This window comes from Scyliorhinus canicula, chromosome 11, assembly GCF_902713615.1.
Source record: "Scyliorhinus canicula chromosome 11, sScyCan1.1, whole genome shotgun sequence".
Classification (NCBI taxonomy): domain Eukaryota; kingdom Metazoa; phylum Chordata; class Chondrichthyes; order Carcharhiniformes; family Scyliorhinidae; genus Scyliorhinus; species Scyliorhinus canicula.
The window spans coordinates 14,091,243-14,113,778 of NC_052156.1; the positions used below are offsets into that span (position 1 = coordinate 14,091,243).

The window sequence follows — 22,536 nt, forward strand, 5'->3', positions numbered from 1 at the left end:
TGTGAATAATTTATCATCCTAAGAACATAGTTTAAAATGAGCTACCGCCATTGCACGAGACCCCCCCCCCCCCATCTTAACTTACACCTCAAGCATAACATCCTTGTCACATTCTTTTCTCAAATACAGATGTCTGTACCATTGCAGGATTCATTTTGCAAGACAAAACATAACAAAAATACAAAAAAAGAACATGACCACAATAGTTCTAAGGAGCCGTTCCTCAACACACGAGAGGACTCATAAGGCTATCCCTCCAACCGTACCATCTTTACCATCCGGACAGGTACTCTTTGACAGAGAAGAGAAAAGTCAACAAGGGAATGGAAGCCAAATGTCCCTCCTGCATTTTGACCCACCCATGAAACCTAAACCTTCTGCGCACCTCCTGGCAATGGCGGCACTCAATTCTATCATGAATAAAGTGAAGAAACCAAACAACCAATAAAGATGCGGATAAGAAAACGATGGATAATTGACATGCGGCACAGCTACCATGAATAAAAGTCCGAGATTCTTAGGGATGAGACATTCAGAATAAGTGCTCAAAGGTGTTAACACCTTCCAACAAACAAGATATATAACAACATAAAGTCAGACAAAAAAATAATATAACAGGGAGAAAGTTCAAATTTCAATAAGCTGTAGATTGTCAGTCCAAGGCCTTCTATGGACTTTACAAAAGCCAAGCCATTAGCCAGATTATCGAAAGCCTTAACTGAGTCGTTGAATATCACCCTCAGGGACGCAGAATAAAGCGAGGCACAGTCACTCCAGCTGCCTTGAACTGTTATCTAACTTCATTGAAGCCTCGGCGTTTCAGCTATTCTATGAGATCATGGCTGATCTTTTGTGGACTCAGCTTCACTTTCCTGCCTGAACACCATAACCCTTTATTCTTCAAAAAACTATCTATCTTTATCTTGAAAACATTTAATGAAGGAGCCTCAACTGCTTCACTGGGCAGAGAATTCCATAGATTCACAACCCTTTGGGTGAAGAAGTTCCTCCTAAACTCAGACCTAAATCTACTTCCCCTTATTTTGAGGCTATACCCCCTAGTTCTGCTTTCACCCGCCAGTGGAAACAACCTGCCCACATCTATCCTATCTGTTCCCATCATAATTTTATACATTAAGATTCCCCCCGCATCCTCCTAAATTCCAATGAGTATAGTCCCAGTCTACTCAACCTCTCCTCGTAATTCAACCCCCTCAACTCTGGGATTAACTTTATGAATCTCCTCTGCACACCCTCCAGCACCAGTACATCCAGTGATAACCACTACACCACCTGTTTTACATATACTTAAGTGAGGTTTTGCTAAGTACGGGGAGAATGTGCAAACTCCACACAGACAGTGACCCAGGGCTGGGATCGACCCTGGGTCCTCAGCGCCATCAGGCAGCAGTGCTAACCACTGCTCCACCGTGCTGCCCAGGAAGCAACATTTTCAACTTCCAGGGTTCTTTCCTCTGCTTCATCAAGCCTTTTAGTAGTATGCTGCAGCTCTGTCTTATGAGCACTTAAGACTTGTGTCAAAAGCCGGGTTTGTCGTCAAGTACTCTGATATTGTTGAAGAGGTATGCAGTCATCATTTACAGTGCCTTAGAAATTACCTGGTGGGCAGCACGGTGGCGCAGTGGGTTAACCCTGCTGCCTCATGGCGCCGAGGTCCCAGGTTCGATCCCGGCTCTGGGTCACTGTCCGTGTGGAGTTTGCACATTCTCCCCGTGTTTGGGTGGGTTTTGCCCCCACAACCCAAAGATGTGCAGGCTAGGTAGATTGGCCAAGCTAAATTGCCCCTTAATTGGAAAAAATGAATTGGGTACTCTAAATTTATTTTGTTTAAAAGAAAGAAACTGCCTGGTCAAGAGCCTCCTGAGGATCAGACCTCCAGATTGAGAAGGCGGCTTCACCCCTGTTCCATCTGACCGCTCCCTTTCATCAACAGATTTCTGAGGATTCTGCAGCATCTTTTCTCCAACTTTCATCCAAGAATCCTTTTAAGGGACATACTACAGAGTATTAACTTCCAGATTAGGCATGCATAGGCTGTGCAAACAAGGTAAAAGAAGGCTGACAAAAAGAGTAGCACCAGAGCCTGCAGAAAAGCTGTTATTCCCATACCCGTATCTTGTGGTTCTCCCTGGAGCATTATTCCTGTGCATGACTTCTGATTGAAGTTTGGAGCCCAAGAAGCCCATTATATTGAACTTTGAATGTTCAAGCAAGTTCACCCTGAATAATGAACAAACCCACACTGCCACAGAGCATAGAAGGATACAATGCGCAGACATCTCCCAATCTGATAAAATATAGAGAAGGCTCAGGGTTTCTTTCTCAAATGCGGGAGAAAATCAAGAAGCATATCTGATAATTAGCAAAAAAATTCCAAACCATATATTTTTAACAATTTCTAAATATGAACTATGACTTCCAATTTCATATACAGTGACCAATGTCAACTCCCACTGGATGTCCCCAGACAGCTTCAAGCTATGTTGCAGCCTATTAATATCAAATTTTATATGATGGATTGGCCCATGATGTAAAATAATGCAATTTTCAATTTTAGTAAATGACAGCATGTGTCCTGCTTTAAATACAAAAAATAACATACTCCTATTCCATACATTGCAGGCCATGAGATCCATTCAAAATGTAGTGCAGAATTATAAAACATAAGCTAGATAATAGAGAACCTGAGAATAGTCTTCTCGGTAGAATGGAATTAGTTGAAGATAGATTTATATAGTTATTTCTTTAATACCTTTTAACCAGACTAAGATTATTCCATGCCTGTTATAGAAGAAAGATAATGCAGAGATGAAATTTTGTGGGAAATCCCATGAAAGACTACCTGTGGTTTAAGTCTGTATAATGAAAATGGAGTGAAACAGTTTTTCATCAAAATACATTTATTAGAAGAATCACCTTTATATTGGCTGTAACAAGTTAGTTCCTATATCCAGTTAGAATTTTACAGGCTACATTAAGTACTTTTCAGTAGACCTTAAAAAAAGTACCATCATATAGTAAAATATCTAACATCAGAAACTAACTTGATTCATTCAGTGAAGATATTGGGATCTCACTGACTGAGAAAACGTCTTTTGGGACAAGAATAGGTTTCAATGTAGCTTACATTTACAACAAAATAAATTCTAAACAGAGCCAACAGGCCTATTAGAATCTCACTATAGATAACGTTGTGAATCTAATTTTCATAGATGTGGTGGTTTCTGTATTTCCTTAAAATTTTACAGCTCATCACATACGCTTGGCTCAACTTTTTTTAAATGCCATCTGTAATATAACACCTACCATTCTATATTTAACCTACTAAATTTTAACACATATCTTCAGCATCACCAAGTCATTCGTCCTTTGGAAGAAGTGCTTTGATGTCTTCTTCAAGCTCAATGGTGAGGAAGTTTTTGCTGTATCGCCTATATGGCTCACCATTTGGCCCAATAAGGAATTTTTCAAAATTCCAGCCAACATCAGACCGACGGACTGGCTTCCAGTCTATGAACTTGGGATCACCCATTAAGGTTTCAGGATCATCATAAGCCTCAGGCAACTTCCGCTTCAGAAAAGTGAAGACTGGATTCTCGTCTTCTCCATTCACATCAATCTTTTTCGACAAAGAGAAATTTGGTTCAAAGCCATTGCCTGGACGGACATATTTCAGTGAATTAAGAATCTCTTCATTGTAGATATTTTCCTACAAAATCCAAGATCAAGTACATGAATTATTGATTTGCAGCCATGTTTGGACATGACATAGGCCCGTTATATGGAAACCAAGCCAATCATCACCCGTTTTTGATTTTCACCCTTCAGAACTAAAAGAATTAACCTGAAACCTCCAATGCCTATTCTCTCCACAGATGCTGACTGCCTGGTGCATATTACTTTCCAAATTTAAATACTCTTTTAAGTAACCTGTATATGACATACTTTGAGATATTTCTGATAGATGTGGTAAGATGTTATATGCATGTTACTGCTTTCAAAGTATCAAATGTTGGATTCATCAAACGACTGCAACTCCCTCCCAACTGGTCATGATTTCTGTTTAAGCTTAACTAGTTTGCATATCACTAGTGAGATTAGAATAAGCAGAGATCCCAACTTACTACATTGCACTTTGCTACTCAAGTGATAACTAAACCAGACTCCAAATTAATCTAAGGTTAACAATTTATTATTACAAAATATGATAAGATGAATAAAGAGACTGGAAGAGAAGCTCCTTAAAAATGTTGCCTTGAAAATCTGCCAGGAGGCGAGCCCTGTTGAGTTGGAAGTTAGCGACGCCACCTAGTGCCTCGACATGGCGAGGGGACTTAATGGGGTTATTTGCACCTGGAGAAGGTCAAATACACCATGAGGGGGTCAATTGAATGGTTGTACCGGAGACGGTAACCGCTTATACTATATTTCAAGGCATTGGTCACTTTTGAGAGGATGTTGCGTAGATTAGTTTATTCCTTTTAGTTTACAATTATTGTTGTCTGTACTTTTGTATAAAATGACAAAAGTTTTAAAAATCATCTGAAAATCAAATAAAGAAATAAAAAATATTTGCATCTAAATTGCTATATAGACTATGATAATATTTTTATGATACATTTATCAGAAGTTTATTTTAACTTACTGAAATTTGAAAATGCCAAAATATTACTAAATATAGTAAAGGCTAGGGTCAGGTCCTAAAACTTAAGCTGAAATTTATTTACAACACTTCCACGTGAAAACTCTCTGTCAAATAAAATAAGTGGTGACAAGTTCTGTTCAAAAATACAAAGTGCTGTTTTTCCAGAAAAATATTAGGTTTTACCTGGTAACCAAATTGGTTGCAGGGAAAACCTAGAATCACAAACTCCTTGTTGCCATAGCGACTCTGGAGCTCATTCATCTGATGGTAATCCCTGATAGTTGTGCCTCATAAGGATGCAACGTTTTCAATCAACACAACCTTTCCTACGAAGTTGGAGAAACTGACGATTTCACCAGTGAGAAGTTCGGCAGACAATTCATAAAATTGCACTGCAGCATTCGCCATCTTCCTTGGTAATCTTCTGCAGTGTTGCCTGCAATTCCACTCTTACATACAGATCTGTTTGTACTGTCAAGTAAGTAGAAACACTTGACCAAGGTATCAATTCAGTAATAATCCTCTGACTGAAATATGTGTTTCATCAAAGGAAAGTAACAACAAAGCATCACGGCTCTAGATAAAATATGGAGAGGATAAGTTAAACATGAATTAAAATTCTAGGAATTTAAATCTGACATCTGCATATATCCTATTGTGCTTTTGTCACTTTTTAATCAACTTTTTCCCATTATAAACACCTGATATATTTAAAATGGAATCTGCCGAATTAAACTTGCCATGCTGTGATTAATGTTCACTATTGCCAGAAGTGATGCTGTAGCATCTCAATTGTGCAGCCCCCAGCTCGACATCCAAGGTTGCACGGAAACTCCTTTGCTGCAGCAAACTCAACACCTACTTTAAGGACAGCTGGATGGGCTACTCAATGGTTGGAGAAAGTGACACTGGCATGCCATGCTGCTTTGCCCATTTCTTCTTGGATGTTGTAATTGAGGCCGTACAAGTATAGAATGCTATTTCATATTCAAGAGCATCTAGCCTCTTTTTAACAGTAATGTTAGGCAATCATTTAAAGGACTGCCTAAAAGTTGACTCAAATGAGGAAATGTGTATGCAAATTTCACAACTGCTGATCATCCATTTTTGAGAAAAAGTAAACAAACACTTCAAAGGCTCTCCCCATCACTTTAAAACTGATTGAACTATGTCTGCTATATCTAATCTGTTATGCTATCTGTGATAAATGTAGGATTTTAGACATATCGGATTATTGGATTATGTTCGATAAATTGGATTATAAACATTTGGCAAAATAAACACCTGGGTTAGTGTGTTTGACTGCAGTATTCATTTCTTTTTAAAATATCTTGTTTTCCAAGATCAGAAAGCTTTTAGGAGCCAGAGGTGAAATTGGCCATCGTAAAAGCCTGGGCTAATGCACTGTTGTTTGACTAGGGAGAGCCCCTGGGGAGTTAACATGTTTTCAGCCTGGGGAGTTAATTTGTTTTCAGCTTGCCGAGATAATGTCATTGCTGGGTGGAGCTATGGCATTCAGACATTTTGAGAAAGACTTTGAGTTGAGTTCTGATCTGGCTAATACTGAGTCCACACTTCATGGGCAGGATTCTCCGAGCCTCCGCGGCAAAATCGCTAACGGCGCGGGGGCGTAGAATGGCTGTTGATGCCAAAATCCGGCACAACGCCACACACGCAATTCTCCGGTCCCTGGAAAATTGCCACAAATCGCATGAGCGCGGTCTACGCGGCTCGGGTAGGGGGGCCATTGACAGAGACTCCCACGGCAATTCTCCACCGAAAACTGGCCGAGTTTCCGACGCTGTGGTTCTAACTACGTTTTGCCTATCGGGAACGGCCAGTGGCGGCTGCGGAGTCAGTCCATGGCCGCCCTGGTGGGGGGGGCGGGTGGATCCTTCATGGGGGGGGCCTCACGGACAGCCAGGCGAGCGATCGGGGACCACCGATCCGCGGGTGGCGATCTCGGGTGGCCTATATTTTCGGGGCTGGTCCACGGTGTGATTCCGCCATTTTGCATGGGGCGGTTGCCGAAGACCGCCGCCGTGCGCGGACTCCGACTGGAAGTGCAGGGCCCCGTATCAGCCGATCGGTGGCCCCTGATTGCTTGCCTGGCCGTCCGTGAGGCCCCCCCCTGTGAAGGATCCACCCGCCCCTTCTTCAGGAAAGTCCAGAGTGAAACGCACACGTTTTGATGCTGGAATGGGGACATAGCCCCATTATTGGAGAAGCCCGCCCAATGTCTTTTTCTCTTACAGTGGGATAGTTAACAAAGAGAATAGTATTTAAAGCAGTGGAGACTTGACAGATGGCGAGGGGGAAGCTGAAACAATCCAGTTGAAACAGCTTTTTGAAGACATCCAGCCTGAGTCTGCATGGGTTTTTAGCAGGAGCCAAATCTGCTGTGTCATTGGAATGTAGGATGGATTTACAGCTGCATGTGTTTTTTCTTCTTGTTTAATTGGGAATAGAAATTGTAATTAAGGTTATTGTATTTACTGTATTTAGTAGTATTGTTTAAGGGGTAATTGTAAGCTATTTTCAGGTCTAATGTTAAAGAGTTTAATATTGTATTAACAATAGTTTTGTTTTTAAAATACCAAATCACTATTTTTTTGTGCAATCACTCCTGGAGCAAAGTATTCTTTCCACACAGTCTTACAAAATAAACTAAAATATTGGGGTTTTGGTCCAGTATCCTAGCCACCAGGGTCTGGTCTGGATTATAATAAAATTGGGGGCTCGTCCGGGATGTTAAGTTTTTTCCTTGTTTGTCTTGGGATTATTGAACATAAAAACAGTGTGTGTGTCTGGAACGATTGCATTCGTTCAGGTTTTGTAGTTTAAATAGGAAGTGATTGGAGTTGGCTGTTTCAATTGCAAAGATGTTCCTGGGCATGGAAGAGATTACACGGGATGGTTTACAAAGGGAGACTAAAACAAAACATTTGGGTTTGGCAGAGAAGCTGCAATTAACCTGATCTAAAGGGGTGATGAAGGTAGAAATATTGTAAGCCATAGTTCAAGTTAAATTTGCCAGAGACACAGTCTGAGTCATTGGAATTAGCTAGAATTAAATTATAAACAAAACAATGAGGAATGTAGGATAAAGATAAACAGAACAAACAGAACTGAAGAAATTGGAATTGAAAGAAAAGGAGAGTTTGGCAATGGCAGAAGAAAAGGAAAGAGATAGGGCAGTAAAGGAAAAGGGTTCCATCGGGGCTCTGGTACCGGAGGTGGTGGTGTCCATGGACGCGGAGAAGGCAATTGATCAATTGATCAGGTACTTTTTCGAGGATTTGGGAAGGTTTGGGTTTGAGCCAAGATTTGTGGCATTGGTGAAGTTGCTGTATGTGGCACCAAGGGCGAGTGTGAGGACGAATGATCTCACAAAGCTTTGACTTACATTGGGGTACGAGGTAGGGGTGCCCGTTGTCGCCGTTGCTGTTTGCGCTGACCATAGAGCCATTGGCGATGGAGCTTAGGGGGTCAGCGGAGTGGCAGGCGATTATAAGGGGACAGAGGGAGCATCGGGTGTCACTCAATGCCGATGACCTCTTTCTGTATGTTTGGATCCATAAGAGAGTATGGGAAGGATAATGGGCCTGCCGGGGAGGTTTGGAGGGTTCTCGGGGTGCAAACTGAATGTAGGGAAAAGCAAGGCTTTCACCGTGAATGAGCTGGGATAGCAGGCTAATTTAGGGGGATGCCATTTACGGTAGCGACAGATAGGATTAGGTATTTGGCAGGGCGGCACGTGGCACAGTGGTTAGCACTATGGCACTGAGGACCCAGGTTCGAATATCAACCCTGGGTCACAGTCCGTGTGGAGTTTGCACATTCTCCCTGTGTCTGCGTGGGTTTCACCCCCACAACACAAAGATGTGTGCAATTAGGTGGATTGGCCCCACTAAATTGCCCCTTAATTGGGAAAAAAAATAATTGGGCACTCTAAATTTATAAAAACAAAAAAAAAGGTTGAGGTATTTGGGAATTCAGGTAGCGAGGGAATGGATGGGGCTACATAAGTAGAACTTAACGAAGCTGGTGCAGGAGGGCAGGGAGGATCTTAAGAGGTGGGGTACACTGCACTTAACGTTGGCGGGGAGGGTCCAACTGGTGAAAATGAAAATTCTGCTGAGGTTCTTTTCATTTTTCAGGCTCCCCCGATCTTTAGAACCAAAGGCCTTTTTTCAGAAAGTGGACACGTTCATTTTGGACTTTGTATGGGTGGGGGAAGGTGCTGAGGGTGGGGAGGACCCTGCCACAGAAGCAGAGGCAGCAGGAGGGATTGGCGTTGCCAAACTTGCTTCATTATTATTGGGCAGCGAACGTGGACAAGGTGCGGCGGTGGTGGAAAGGAGAAGGGGTACAGTGGGTTAGGATGGAGGAGGAATCTTGTATGGGGTCTAGTTTGAGGGCTATGATAACGGCAGCGTTGCCAATGGCTCCAAGTAGGTATTCTGGGAGCCCGGTGGTGCAGTCCATGGTGAAGATATAGAATCAGTTGCGGAGGCATTTTAGGGTGGAAGGGATGTTGATGTTAACGCCGCTGTGCGAGAATCATGGGTTTGAGCCAGGGGGGATGGATAGTGTATACAGGAGGTGGAGGGAAGTGGGGCTGGCCAAGGAGAGGGATCTGCATTTGGAGGAAGAGTTCACCAGTCTGGAGGAGCTAAGGGAGAGGGTAGAGCTGCGACGGGGAGTAACTTCAGGTATCTGCAGGTTAGGGACTTTGCGCGAAAGGTGTGGAGGGATTCCCTAGGTTGCCAGTACACGCTGCTGGAGTGACTGCTGCTTCCAGATGTGGATCGGGAGGGAAGGATTGGGGATATAAGTGGCTGGGGGAGCAGGGAGACGAGCGAGTGGTGAAGATCAAAGAGAAATGGGAAGCTGAGTTGGGAAGGGAGATCAATTGGAGAGTATTGAGCGAGGCACTGGGTAGGGTAAACGGGACCTCCTCTAGTGCAAGGATGAGCCTGATACAGTAAGCTGGTGCACAAGATGCAAATGGCTCGGGCGAGAATGAGTGGGTTCTTTCTTGGGGTCGCAGATGAGTGTGAGAGGTGTGGGCAGGGCCAGCGAATCACACGCACATGTTTTGGGATTGTGAAAAATTGGGATGATTCTGGGTGGAAGTGTTCATGGTCTTAGCCAGGATAGTGGAGGAGGCAGTGGACCGGGCCCTTCGGTGGTGATATTTGGGGTTTCAGAAAAGCCAGAGCTCATGGAGAGGAGGAAGGCTAATGGTGTGGCCTTTGCCCTCTCTGATTGTACGTCGGCGAATTGTACTGGAGTGGCAGTCGACATCGTCACCGGGGGTAGTGGCTTAATTGGGTGACCTGTACGACCTCCTGCGGTTGGAGAAGATAAAGTATGAGTTAAGGGGCTCTGCAGTGGGGTTTGAGAAAGGTGGGGGTTTTTTGTTTACCATGATTGAGGAGCTGTTCGTCGCGGGGGATGGGGGGGGGATGGGGGGGGGTGCAGAAGGGGAAAAAACCTGGATGGACTGTATAGTTGACTGCTGGAAGTATGTTTCCCAGGGTATTTATTTGCTGTAAACTGTTTTGATACATGTTTGTAATAAAATACATTTTAAAAAGAAGAAAAGGAAAATGGTATTTCCAAAAGGAAATGGAAAGGAGGAAGCTTGAAGTAGATATAGAAAAATTAGCAAAGGAAGAAATGGATAAGAGAATTTGAACTTTGGAAACTGGAACTGTGAGGAGAAAAATAATAATCGCTTATTGTCACAAGTAAGCTTCAATGAAGTTACTGTGAAAAGCTGCTAGTCGCCACATTCCGGCGCCTGTTCGTAGAGGCTGGTACGGGAATTGAACCCGCGCTGCTGCCTTATTCTGCATTACAAGCCAGCTATTTAGCACACTGTGCTAAACCAGCCCCTGTTTTTTTAAAAGATTGGAGTTAAAGGCAGAAGCTGAGGAAGGTCTAGAGGAATGAGGAATACTTCTTAGTCAAAGATTTAGTAGGGATATGTTTAAATATATTCAAGTATTGCCAAGATTTGATGAGAAAGATGTGAAAGCCTATTTCATCTCATAATAATAGGCTTATATTAACACTGCAATGAAGTTACTGTGAAAATCCCCTAGTCACCACACTCCGGCACCTGTTGGGGTACATTGAGGGAGAATTCAGAATATCCAATTCACCTAACAATTGTGAACATGGTTAACCGATTGAATTGGCCAAAGACCATGTGGGTAGTGTTGTTTCCAACAAAGTTGGTAGGTAAAGCTGCTGAAGTGTTTGCATCACTAAAAGGGAAGGTATCTAGGGATTATGATTAGGTGAGCAAAAATCTTTCTAAGTGCGTAAGAACTAGTGCCATGAGCCTACAGACAAAAATGTAGAAATCTAAGGAAAGACATACATAAAATTCGAAAGAATTAAACAATATAATTTTGATAGGTGGCCAAGTATATTAAAAATATTTCTTAGGGATACAATTATTTTGGAGGAATTTAAAGATTTACTTTACATAGTAGTGAGAACTCATGTGGAAGAGCAAAGAGTTAAAACTGCTAGACTGGCAGCAGCAATGGCAGATGATTTTGAATTGGTTCACAAAGCAAAGTCTGGTTTTCAACATCAATTTCAATCTGTGAAGGATAGAAACTGCGGAAATGTCGGGTAAGGGTAGAGAGTCCTGTGAAAAGCGAAGTGGTGGTAGGAGTAATAGAAAAATTACCTTTTTCAAGGGAACAATTTATCCTAGGTAATGATACACAGGTGGGAGTGCAGCCTACTCTGGTTGAAAAGACAGTTGGAAATCAAACAACTGCGATGTTGCGAGAAGTATATCCTGGAGTGTTTCCTGATTGTGTGGTGACAAGATCACAAAGCCACAGGTTGTGACAGGAGAAAGAGAACTTGAGGAGTACCGATAGGGAGGCTGAGGTTCAGTTGTCAGAAACCATGTTTGATCAGATAGTTGGTAAAGAACAAGAGCAGGTGGTGGATGAAGAAGATATCTTTAGTTGGTTGAATTACAGCAGAACTGTTCAAAGATAAAGCAGTTGTACCACAAAGCATATGTGGAAATAGAATCTAAGTGTATACCAGAGTGTTATTACATTAGAAATAATGTATTAATGAGAAAATGGAGACCTTCAAGCAGATGAGAAATGGACAGGGGTTTATCAAAGTTATTCAGGGAAGTTGTGGCTAGTTTAGGAATTTTTGTGAGGGCCACGAAGAATCCAGCACGAGTTTTCAGGATACAAAGAAATAACATTTATTTACAATAACATATATATACACAACAGCAGCAGCAACTTCCCTTGTTGCTCACTCCTCTCTCTCTGCTGGTTCCAAACTGGCCAGCTCTATTTATGCAGGGAGTCTGCTAATGATTTCTCCGCCCCCCTCATTGGGGAAGCTCATACTCCCATAGGATTGTGGGATTGTTATTAGCACTCAGCCAATGGTAAGCAGGCAGGTTATAACATCCCTCCCCCCCAAGTCCAAGGAATCCACCGAAGACCCTGGCAAAGAAGGGCGTCGGACTCGTTTTGCCACGTGCCGGACACCACTTGCACGAGGCGCTGGATCGGGCGGCGTATAACGAGATGGAGATCGGCGTTTCCGTGATGAACGGCGTAACGGTTGTACATCTACGGCCCGTGGGCCCGAGGATTCCCCCTCTGAGGTGTCTTGTGTCTCCATCTCGGAGTCAGAGTCTGCTGCCTCGTCATCTCGGCGTCTTTATCTCCACGCGGTTCTGTCACAACCTGCGCAGGCTTTGAGTGAGCCACCAGAGGAAGATTGTGAGGAATACTTTGTATTGTGTCTGGTCTCTGCGGCTGTAGAAATGAGCTCCTGGGGCGGGGAATCTTTGGAAGGGATAGTCTTCTGGACCGAACGTGGTCTACATGCTTGCGCTGGAGACGACCCTGGGCTTGCACCTGGTAGGAGATAGGGCCTGTTTGGCGAAAGATTATGCCAGCGACCCACTGGGCACCACCAGCAAAATTCCCAACGAACACTGGGTCACCGGACGTAAACTGCCGAATCGGCCGATGCCGAGAAAAACCATGTCCCTGCTGTTCTTGTGTGCGGCGTACTTTTGCGCCAATGTCCGGGAAAACCATGCTAAGACGGGTGCGAAGTCTCCGGCCCATTAGGAGTTCTGCGGGAGCTACCCCAGTCACTGCATGGGGGGTGGTCCTATATGAAAACAAAAAACGAGCCAGTCTCGTGTCCATCAACCCGGAAGACTGCTTCTTTAGGCCTCGTTTGAATGTCTGCACTGCGAGCTCCGCCAACCCATTTGAAGCCAGGTGGTTAGGGGCAGTGTGGATATGGCGTATGCCGTTCATCTTCATGAACCTCGCAAACTCCTCACTTGTGAACGGAGTGCCGTTGTCCGTGACCAGCACCTCGGGAAGGCCATGAGTACTGAAAGACAAACACATCTTCTCGATTGTTACGCAGGACGTTGTGCCTCCCATCTTATGCACCTCTAGCCATTTAGACTGGGCACGATTAATAGCAGGAACATGGATCTTTGAAAAGGGCCGGCGAAATCCGCATGCAAGCGCGCCCAAGGCCGCCCTGGCCATTCACAGTGATGTTGGGGCGCGGCCGGCGGAAGCTTCTGATGCCCCTGGCAAATGGAGCAGTTTTGGGCCACCTTCTCAATGTCGGTGTCGAGGCCTGGCCACCAGACATAACTCCGGGCCACCATTTTCATTTTGGTCACACCTGGATGCCCATTGTGCAAGTCTCTCAGTATCAGCTCCTGTTTTTTTTCCGGGACAATCACACGGGTCCCCCACAAAAGGATGCCGTCTTCCACGCTGAATTCAGACAGCTTGGAGGAAAATGCCCGCAACTCGCCTAGGAGCTGTCTATGCTGCCCACCATACAGGACTATGTGCCGAACCTTTGACAGGACTGGCTCCGTCTGGGTCCACTCGGATCTGAGATGCCGTGACAGGCAAGGTGTCCATAAAATTTAGGGTTTCAACCACCTCACCGGTCGTGGGGGTCGACATGGGGCTGGTTGATAAAGGCAATCGGCTCAGTGCGTCGGCATTCCCTATCTGGGTTCCTTGTTTGTGCTCCAGAGAATACTCGTATGCAGCGAGCAACAAAGCCCAGCGCTGGATCCGTGCGGAAGCAATGGGCGGTATTGGCTTATCCTCGCTGAAAAGTCCCAGCAGAGGCTTATGATCAGTCATGATAGTGAATTGGTGGCCATATACGTACTGGTGGAAACGTTTCACCGCAAAGACCACTGCCAGGCCCTCCTTCTCGATCTGCGCGTACTTTTTTTCCGATGCAGTCAATGTGCGGGAGGCGAAAGCTATCGGCCGCTCGGCCCCATTCTCCATCTTGTGGGATATGGCGGCCCCAATACCATACGGGGATGCATCACATGTGACGAGCAAAGGCTTTCCAGGGTCATAGTGGGTTAGTAACCCAGACGACGACAATTGTTGTTTTACCCGCCGGAAAGCGGTTTCTCGCGGCTGACCCCAAACCCAGGTGTGATTCTTCTTTAGCAGAAGGTGCAACGGGGCCAGCGTAGTTGCCAGATTTTGGAGGAACTTTCCGTAATAGTTTACGAGGCCGAGAAATGAACGAAGATGCGAAGTGTCAGTCGGGGCAGGGGCCTGTTGAATCGCGCGCACCTTCTCTGCGACGGGGTGCAAACCCTCGCGGTCCACCCAATAACCCAGGTAGACTACTTCCTTCGCCTGAAAGACGCACTTTGTGCGACGTAAACGGACTCCAGCCTCCGAAAAGCGTCTAAGGACAGCCTCCAAATTTTCCAAATGTTCCTGCTCCGACGTCCCTGTGAGCAAAACGTCATCTAAGTAGACAGCAACACGCGATAAACCTCTCAAAATGCCCTCCATAACGCGTTGAAAAATAGCGCAGGCAGACGTGTATATTCATACAGGCCCCAGTGTGTATTAATCGTTACATATGGCCGGGAGGCAGGGTCCAGCTCCAACTGTAGGTAGGCGTGACTCATATCTAATTTTGTGAACGAGAGTCCGCTTGCAAGCTTCGTGTAGAGATCCTCTATGCGAGGCATTGGGTATCGTTCGAGTCGGGAAGCCGTATTCACTGTAAGTTTATAATCGCCGCACAAGCGAACTGTGGCATCTGGCTTCATTACAGGTACAATTGGTGCTGCCCAGTCAGTGAAACGGACGGGCCTGATGATACCCAAAGTCTCCAAACGAGTGAGCTCCCTTTCTACCTTCTCGAGCAAGGCGTAAGGCACCGGGCGCGCCCGAAAATAGCGCGGCATGGCTCCTGGTTCGACTTGGATATGAGCTACACCCCCTTTTATTTTCCCCAAACCAGGCTGGAATACATCTGGGTATTGTCCTAGCACCTCAGTCAACCCTCCAGAAACTGTTTGGAGGATGTGCTGCCACTGCAACCGCAAATGGCGCAACCAGTGCCGACCCAACAGGCTGGGCCCAAGGCCGCGCACCACGATAAGTGGGAAACACCCCTCCTGGCATCCATAAACAACAGGGGTCATCGTAGTTCTTGCAATGTCCAATGGTTCCCCCGTGTAGGTGGCCAACCTGGCCTGTGTGTCGGTTAATGCAAGGGTCTGTATACCCTGCTTGATGCGGTCGAATGTCCAATGGGCGATCACGGAGACCGCTGCGCCAGTGTCCAACTCCATCTCAAGCGGGTGACCATTGAACTGTAGTCACTTTAATGGGGGCCACACGGGGAGCTGCCACACAATGCAGCTGCAGGCAGTCATCCTCCGTCTCCACGTCCATGGGAGTAGTCGCCGCAGGTTCATCCAAATGAAAGGTACGGCCCGTGGGCTGGCCCCAGTTTCGGTTGGAACGACGGCACCTCTGGCGCCCCCAGGACCGGCGTCCGCGACGGGGTCGGCGCCTACAAGTCTGACACGGACATGGCTCCTCATCCATTGGTTCTGGAGAAGGCTCCCTTCGGGGAGGAATGTCCGACGGCCATTGGCGTCGATCCAGACGTCACCTCGCCCAAGGTACCGCAGGGGGACGCTTTAGGACGGAAGGAGTTGTGCCCCAAGGCATGCACCTCCATTCCCTGTAGCTCCTGCACTCCTCGTTCTGCGCTCTCTCGGGACAATACTATTTGAATGGCCTGTTGAAAAGTCAATGTTGGCTCGGCTAACAACTTTCTCTGGGTGGCTGCATTGTTAATACCACAAACCAAACGGTTGTGTAACATTTCTGACAAGGTCTCACCATAGTCACAGTACTCCGCAATCCTGCGTAGCCTGGATAGAAAGTCGGCATGGGATTCTCCTGGGGTCCTCTCAGCGGTATTAAACCGGTAACGTTGGACTATCGTGGATGGGGTTGGGTTAAAATGTTGCCCCACTAAGTTCACAAGTTCATCAAACGTTTTGGTGTCCGGCGCAGCTGGGTACGTAAGGCTCCTAATCACCCCAAACGTATGCGGGCCGCAGGCGGTGAGCAATATGACCACCTGCCACTCGTTTTCGGTGATGTCATTTGCCCGGAAATAGTAATGCATCCTTTGTGCGTACTGGTTCCAGCTTTCCAACGCAGCATCAAAAACATCCAAACGTCCATACAGAGGCATGGTGTAATAGAAAACAACTTCCAACCTGTATCCAACAAAAATCCAGGGAGGTGGCTTCAGCAGTGTAGACAGCTATTCACTTTAATCCTCATCGCCAGTTTTGTGAGGGCCATGAAGAATCCAGCACGAGTTTTCAGAATACAAAGAAATAACATTTATTTACAAAAACATATATATACAACAGCAGCAGCAACTTCCCTTGTTGCTCACTCCTCTCTCTCTGCTGGTTCCAAACTGGCCAGCTCTATTTATGCAGGGAGTCTGCTAATGATTCTCCCCCCCCCCCCCCCCTCATTGGGGAAGCTCATACTCCCATAGGATTATGGGATTGTCATTAGTCCCCAGCCAATGGTAAGCAGGCAGGTTATAACAGGAATAAAGCAATTTAACTCAACGGAGTATCATCTGGAATCATAAGGGGCATTAGAAAGATGACATCAAACTCCAAAAACCATATCGAGGGCCAAGAGTCAGGATTATCCAGAGGATTGGGATAAAGGAATTCCATTTGTACTATTTGCAATTAGGGATGTTAATTAATCAACTAAATTCAGTCCATTCAAATTGATTTTTGGTCACGAGGTGAGAGGACCACTTAGATTGATCAAAGAGAAATTGGCAAGTCAGCGTTTGCAGACGACATTATTGAACTATGTGTCAAACTAGGACTCGTGAGTTGGCTAGGGAACATTTAAAATTGTCACATGTGAGGAAAAAAGAGGTGGCTATGAAATCAAAAATTTGTAGTTTTGTTGGTGGAAAGAAAGTACTAGTATTGTTACCAATGGGAGCTGAACCATTAAAAGCAAGATTTAGTGGGCCTCATCAAATTGAAAGGGAATTAAGGGAGGTGAATTATTTGACAAGATCGCTAGACAGAAGGAAAACACACAGGTGCATCACGTTAATATGCTCAAAAGGTATTTTGATAGAGAAGTAAAGGTGTTAGTCATTGTAACTCAAGGATGAGGTAAATTATTCTGAACAACATTCCTCAAATTAAATTGGATATTGAGGAAGCATAAAGAAATTAGGATAAATTGACTTAACTTCCGGAGGAAGACCAAAATGACCTAAAAGAGTTATTACAATCACATGGAGCTATACGTGCGAATAAATTGGGATGATGTGGAGATGCTGGTGTTGGACTGGGGTGAGCACAGTAAGAAGTCTTACAACACCAGGTTAAAGTCCAACAGGTTTGTTTCAAACACTAGCTTTCGGAGCACTGCTCCTTCCTCAGGTCAATGGAGGAAGGAGCAGTGCTCCGAAAGCTAGTGTTTGAAACAAACCTGTTGGACTTTAACCTGGTGTTGTAAGACTTCTTACTGTAATAAATTGGGAGTATGAGAGTAATTATGCATGATGTAATAATAACAATAATCACTTATTGTCACAAGTAGGCATCAATGAAGTTACTGTGAAAAGTCCCTAGTCACCACATTCCACCGCCTGTTCGGGGAGGCCGGTATGGGAATTGAACCCGTGCTGCTGCCTTATTCTGCATTACAAGCCAGCTGTTTAGTCCACTGTGCTAAACCAGCCATGTAGATGTAGGAAATGCTATTCCCATTAAACAACCATTACAGGCTCAATCCAATAAAGTTAGCAAGGCACAAATGGAGATTCATTGACAGCATGCTTAAGTATGATATAATTGAGTGAGTTGCAATGATTTCAGCATGTGACCAAGGTGGAACACAACAATTGTGTGTGGACTATAGGAAGGTCAACACAGTTAGGAAGTCAGATTCTTTTCCTATTCCTCATTTGGAAGACTGTGTTGAAAAGGTAGGACAAGCAAATTTTATTACCAAACTTGACTTATTTAAAGGATATTGGAAGTACCTTTATCAGACAGGGTGAAGGAAGTTTCTGGTTTTGCGACGATGGAGAAGACTTCGCTTGGAGGAAGTAAAGGGAAAATGGGAGGAAGAGTTAGGTTTGGATTTGGGGGGGGGGGGGAATGTGGAGTAAGGCTCTGCATAGGGTTAACTATACCTCCTTGTGTGCGAGGTTAAGTTTAATATCGTTCAAAGTCATACATAGGCCACTTGACCAGGGCACGTATGAGTGGGTTCTTTCCAGGGGTAGCAGATAGATGTGAGCATTGTTCATGGGGACTGGTGAACCACTCACGCATGCTTTGGTCTTTCCCTAAACTGGTTAAGTTCTGGGTTTCCTTCTTTGAAATAATGTCGGAGATTTTGGGAGTTAGAATGGAGCCATGCCCAATGGTGGTGATCTTTGGAATGTCGGACTTGCCGGGACTGCAGGAGAGGAAGGTTGATGTTTTGGTCTTCGCCTCTTTAATAGCCCGGAGGCAAATCTTGTTCAGATGGAGGGCACCGGCGCTGCCTAAGGCATCGGCGTGGTTGGAAGATTTGTCGGAAAATATTGGGGTATCTTAGCCACCGTTGTGGTCTGGTCTGGGATCGTAATATATCTAATCCGCACATCAACTAAAGACTAGACAACTCCCTATGTGTAATGCTACAGAATATCTTCGCTACTTAAAAATGAATGTATTTTTCTAGTTGGTTAAACCAAGATAAAATATACCCAAAAAAAATCCTAACTTTGTAGTAGTTGCAGGGCTGTGCTTAGTTTGTTCATTTCAAGATCTGCTTTACAAACATACTCGTCGAGTAGCAACATGGTTGATTCAGCTGTGGCACCCATTTCATACCCTTCCTTATATGACTATACTTGCTGTTAAAAAAATGAACGTACGTTGCTTAAAAGAGAGACATGTCACTGAAGTTTTCAGCATCATCAGAATAAATGTAAGAATGCCAAATTTTAATTGATCACAGCAATTTATTCCACAGGACAAGAGAGTGCTGATTGGTTGGCAAATTAACTCTGATTGGTAAAGGCATTGCCATTCAGAAAGGTTCCTCAAGCTCCCAGGTAGTTCAAAAAAGTGTAAGGCTTAAACATATTGCTTCAGTTTGCATGGAACAGATCCTTGCATGTGAATTTATTCTTCTAGCAAGGATAAATAAGGCACATTCTGAGCTTGGCTGAATATCTTAAATTGGTTGCTAATATAGCTATTAGTGCACTCAGGATTGTTCAGAAATTACTGCCAATCACAGAATCACATCTAACAGTAAACATTTTGTTTTGGGTTTTTCAAGCATGGGCTGATATGATCTGCACTCTGCCTATTATAGCCAAAGAAACATGCTGTCTGATTTGATCAGCCAGTTGTTGAGATGTATGGCCTAAGTACTTTACCTGCCATTGCACCAGCACTTCAATTCATACAAAAGGTTGCTCAATTGGGTGGTCGGCAGAACATTTATGAACTGGTGGTAGCATCCTGCTAGTGGAAAATACCACTCACATCGCCATGGAATAGAAATAGCATGAAACAAATTGCTTTTGATGTTGTTCAATCAGAACCCTTTTCTTCTGGAGTATAAATTGAAATATTTGAAATTTGGCATTCTTGCATTTGTCCTGATAAGTGCAAAACAAAAAGCTTCAACATGTCTCTCTTTTCAGCAATATTCAATTCCGTACTTCCAAGTAATCAATGTATCCAGGAATAGGAAGATAAAGTGGGAGAAGGACTTTAAAACATGTCTCATAAGAAATGAAAAGAAAATACCAAGCAAAAGGATATGATTTCACCAAATAGTGATCACATTGCAAAAGGTATTTTCACATCTCAGATTTTCCCAATGTGGTGAATTTGATGTATGGCTCAAGTATAATTTAATTTCTCAGAATTGACTGTAAATCTCACTTGAAATTTTAAACTAGTTCTGGATTTGCAAAATTTAAAATTTCTATTGTTTATCCTTTGTTGACACAAGCCACCAGCCCCATCCACTATTACCAACCCCCAAAGTTACTTTGTCACATTAACAACTGCAGCATCTAAACATCTAACTTTAAATTGTTACAAGAAAATAACTTAAAACATATCCATATAATTTCCTTAACCACAAAAACAAATCTATTGGTTTCCAACCATCAACTGATCCATGACCTTAAGACAAAGCAAGGAGGAGTTTAAGTAATAGCAGTCCGGAACTAATATTTTTTAATTTGTTCATCTGGACTCGAAACGTTAGTTCTTTTCTCTCCCTACAGATGCTGCCAGACCTGCTGAGATTTTAAAGCATTTTCTCTTTGGCCTCTGTAGACTGCCTGACTCGCTGGGGGAACGTGACCCAGTACCAGGCAGACCTTGATGAGACGTTGCGGGACATGTCTCGGTCTCAGATGGGAATGGCCGAGGCGCTGCGGAGCTTGTCCAAGTCGCAGGCACGTATTGCCGAGGTGCTGCAGAACGTGGCCCAGTCACTGAGGAGCTTCACCGAGGACATCAACACCAACGTGCAGCCATTGGACAGCCACCAGGGCTGGCAGGGTGAGATGATGCAGGGGCAGCCAGGACTCAATCCAGCTGCTCCTTCATTCCGAGGTGAACCCAAGGGCCCTATGAGCACCAATCGGGAGGACGGGTGTTGAGTGCCAACACAGACCCATCCTATGAAGTGGCGATGGTGGCCACCAGCTCCCCAGAGTTCCACCCCTCTGACGTTGCCGCGTCTCACAGTCAGCACCCAGAACAGGACGGCACAGCTGTGCCTGTGCCACCAGAAAGTGTGCCAGGACCCTCTGGCCCCAGAGGACCCCCGCCAGGGGCATCGAAGGTCACGGGACATGGTAAACATCTGGCAGCCTCCACCTCTGATATGCATCCTGGGGAAACATCTAGACACAGAGGTAGAGCAAGGGCGGCTAAGCATGTCGAGGATCACCGAGAGGCACTGGGGGGAGGGGGGGGGGGGGAGGGTAAGGAGGGGCAGTGCTGTACCCTTGTCTGAGACCAATTTAAAAGCCCTCACCACAACCAATACGATGCCTCGGGCTCTTCGTTCTGCGATGCGGATGGACCACCAATCCCCTGCCCCCATCCCCTTCAGACATGGGTCCTGCCACTCACCCCGCCCAACACACCCTGCCCACACACACACATGGCCACAGTGTTGGGGGGGGGGGGGGGGGGGTCTGCGCACCGGACACACACCCTGCACCTCAGGCACCGGAACAGAACATCGCCATACCCCATCCGCAGATATATGCCTGGGGCTGGGGCCCATCCCCTGGGTGTTTGGAGGTTGGCTGCTGCGTCTGTTGTGTTGCCTCCCGCAGTGCCCAGGCATCACGGTCTGATTGGGATGCAAGGCAATATGCCCTACATGCTACATGGCCCTCCCACCCACTCACGGGGACCAACTTGGGATGTATGAAGAGCTCACCAAACGATGATTGCCAATTCCCTATTAGAAACGGCCAGAGGCCTCTGCAGTCGGTGGAGCAGACAGCCAGGGCTAGGGTTGCTCCCAGGAAGGGTACAGGTGATCCAGAGGTCGGCATGGAGGACCTGCGCCCGGTTGCCACCCCTCCCCCCCCCCCCCCCCCGCCCAGCTCCGATAAACTCACCCCATCACCTATGGCGGACCACCACAACTGGGATTGCAGCCCCCCCCCCCCCAAGTTGCTGCCCACCCTTCAGACCACAGGGGCAGCAAGCCTAGTGCCCCCCCCCCCCCCCCCCGAGCTCTTTGCCTGTGAGCGAAGATGGCTGCTCACCTCCTCGGCTCCCTGCAGAGGCCCATCCGCCAGGTTCACCTTTTTCAAAAGGAGTACTAATCGGTACCATAGGATATGGGGTTGCTCCCATTAATTGTATGGAAATGGGGTTTAAGCGGTGACAATTGGTTTCTCGCCACATTAGGGCGAAATCTCGATTTCGCTTATGGGGGCGGGCCGGAAACGGTTTTGGCGCCCGGCGCGGATCTGGCTTTCCGCCTCTCCCGCTACTCACCAGCCTCGTCGCCCTCTGGCTCGAGCAAAACGAGGCCACGAACGTCCAGTCAGCACCCAGCTCAACGGCCCCTTGGCATATTCTCCTCAGCTGGGTTGGGACATGGGGTGGAAAGGTTGAGGAAGTATTTGTGAAGAGACATTGGCTGTTCAGCTGAGTGAGCGTTGGCAGCTCTTCTCTCCGGGCAAAAAAACGAGGATGAGGAGTTGGGAACGAATGCACTCACCCATCCCTTCCGCTGGCTTCCCCTCTCTGCGACGGACGGCCGTGTGAAAACGTTCAACCGTCAAATTGGGCGAGGGAGCTGCACCGTTAACTGGGGGGGGGGGGCTTAAATCCGCTCGAGCCGGTGACCGTTACCCCGCCCCCGCGCGCCGGTGACCGTTATCCCGCCCCCCGCGTGCCGGTGACCGTTACCCTC

At 45.9% G+C, this 22,536-nt stretch overlaps 1 pseudogene; it reads right to left on the reverse strand.

Annotated features, from left to right (window-relative positions):
* Positions 1-2,903: 2,903 nt before the first annotated feature.
* On the reverse strand, positions 2,904-22,447 carry LOC119973839 (annotated as a pseudogene).
* Between the last annotated feature and the right edge of the window lie 89 nt (positions 22,448-22,536).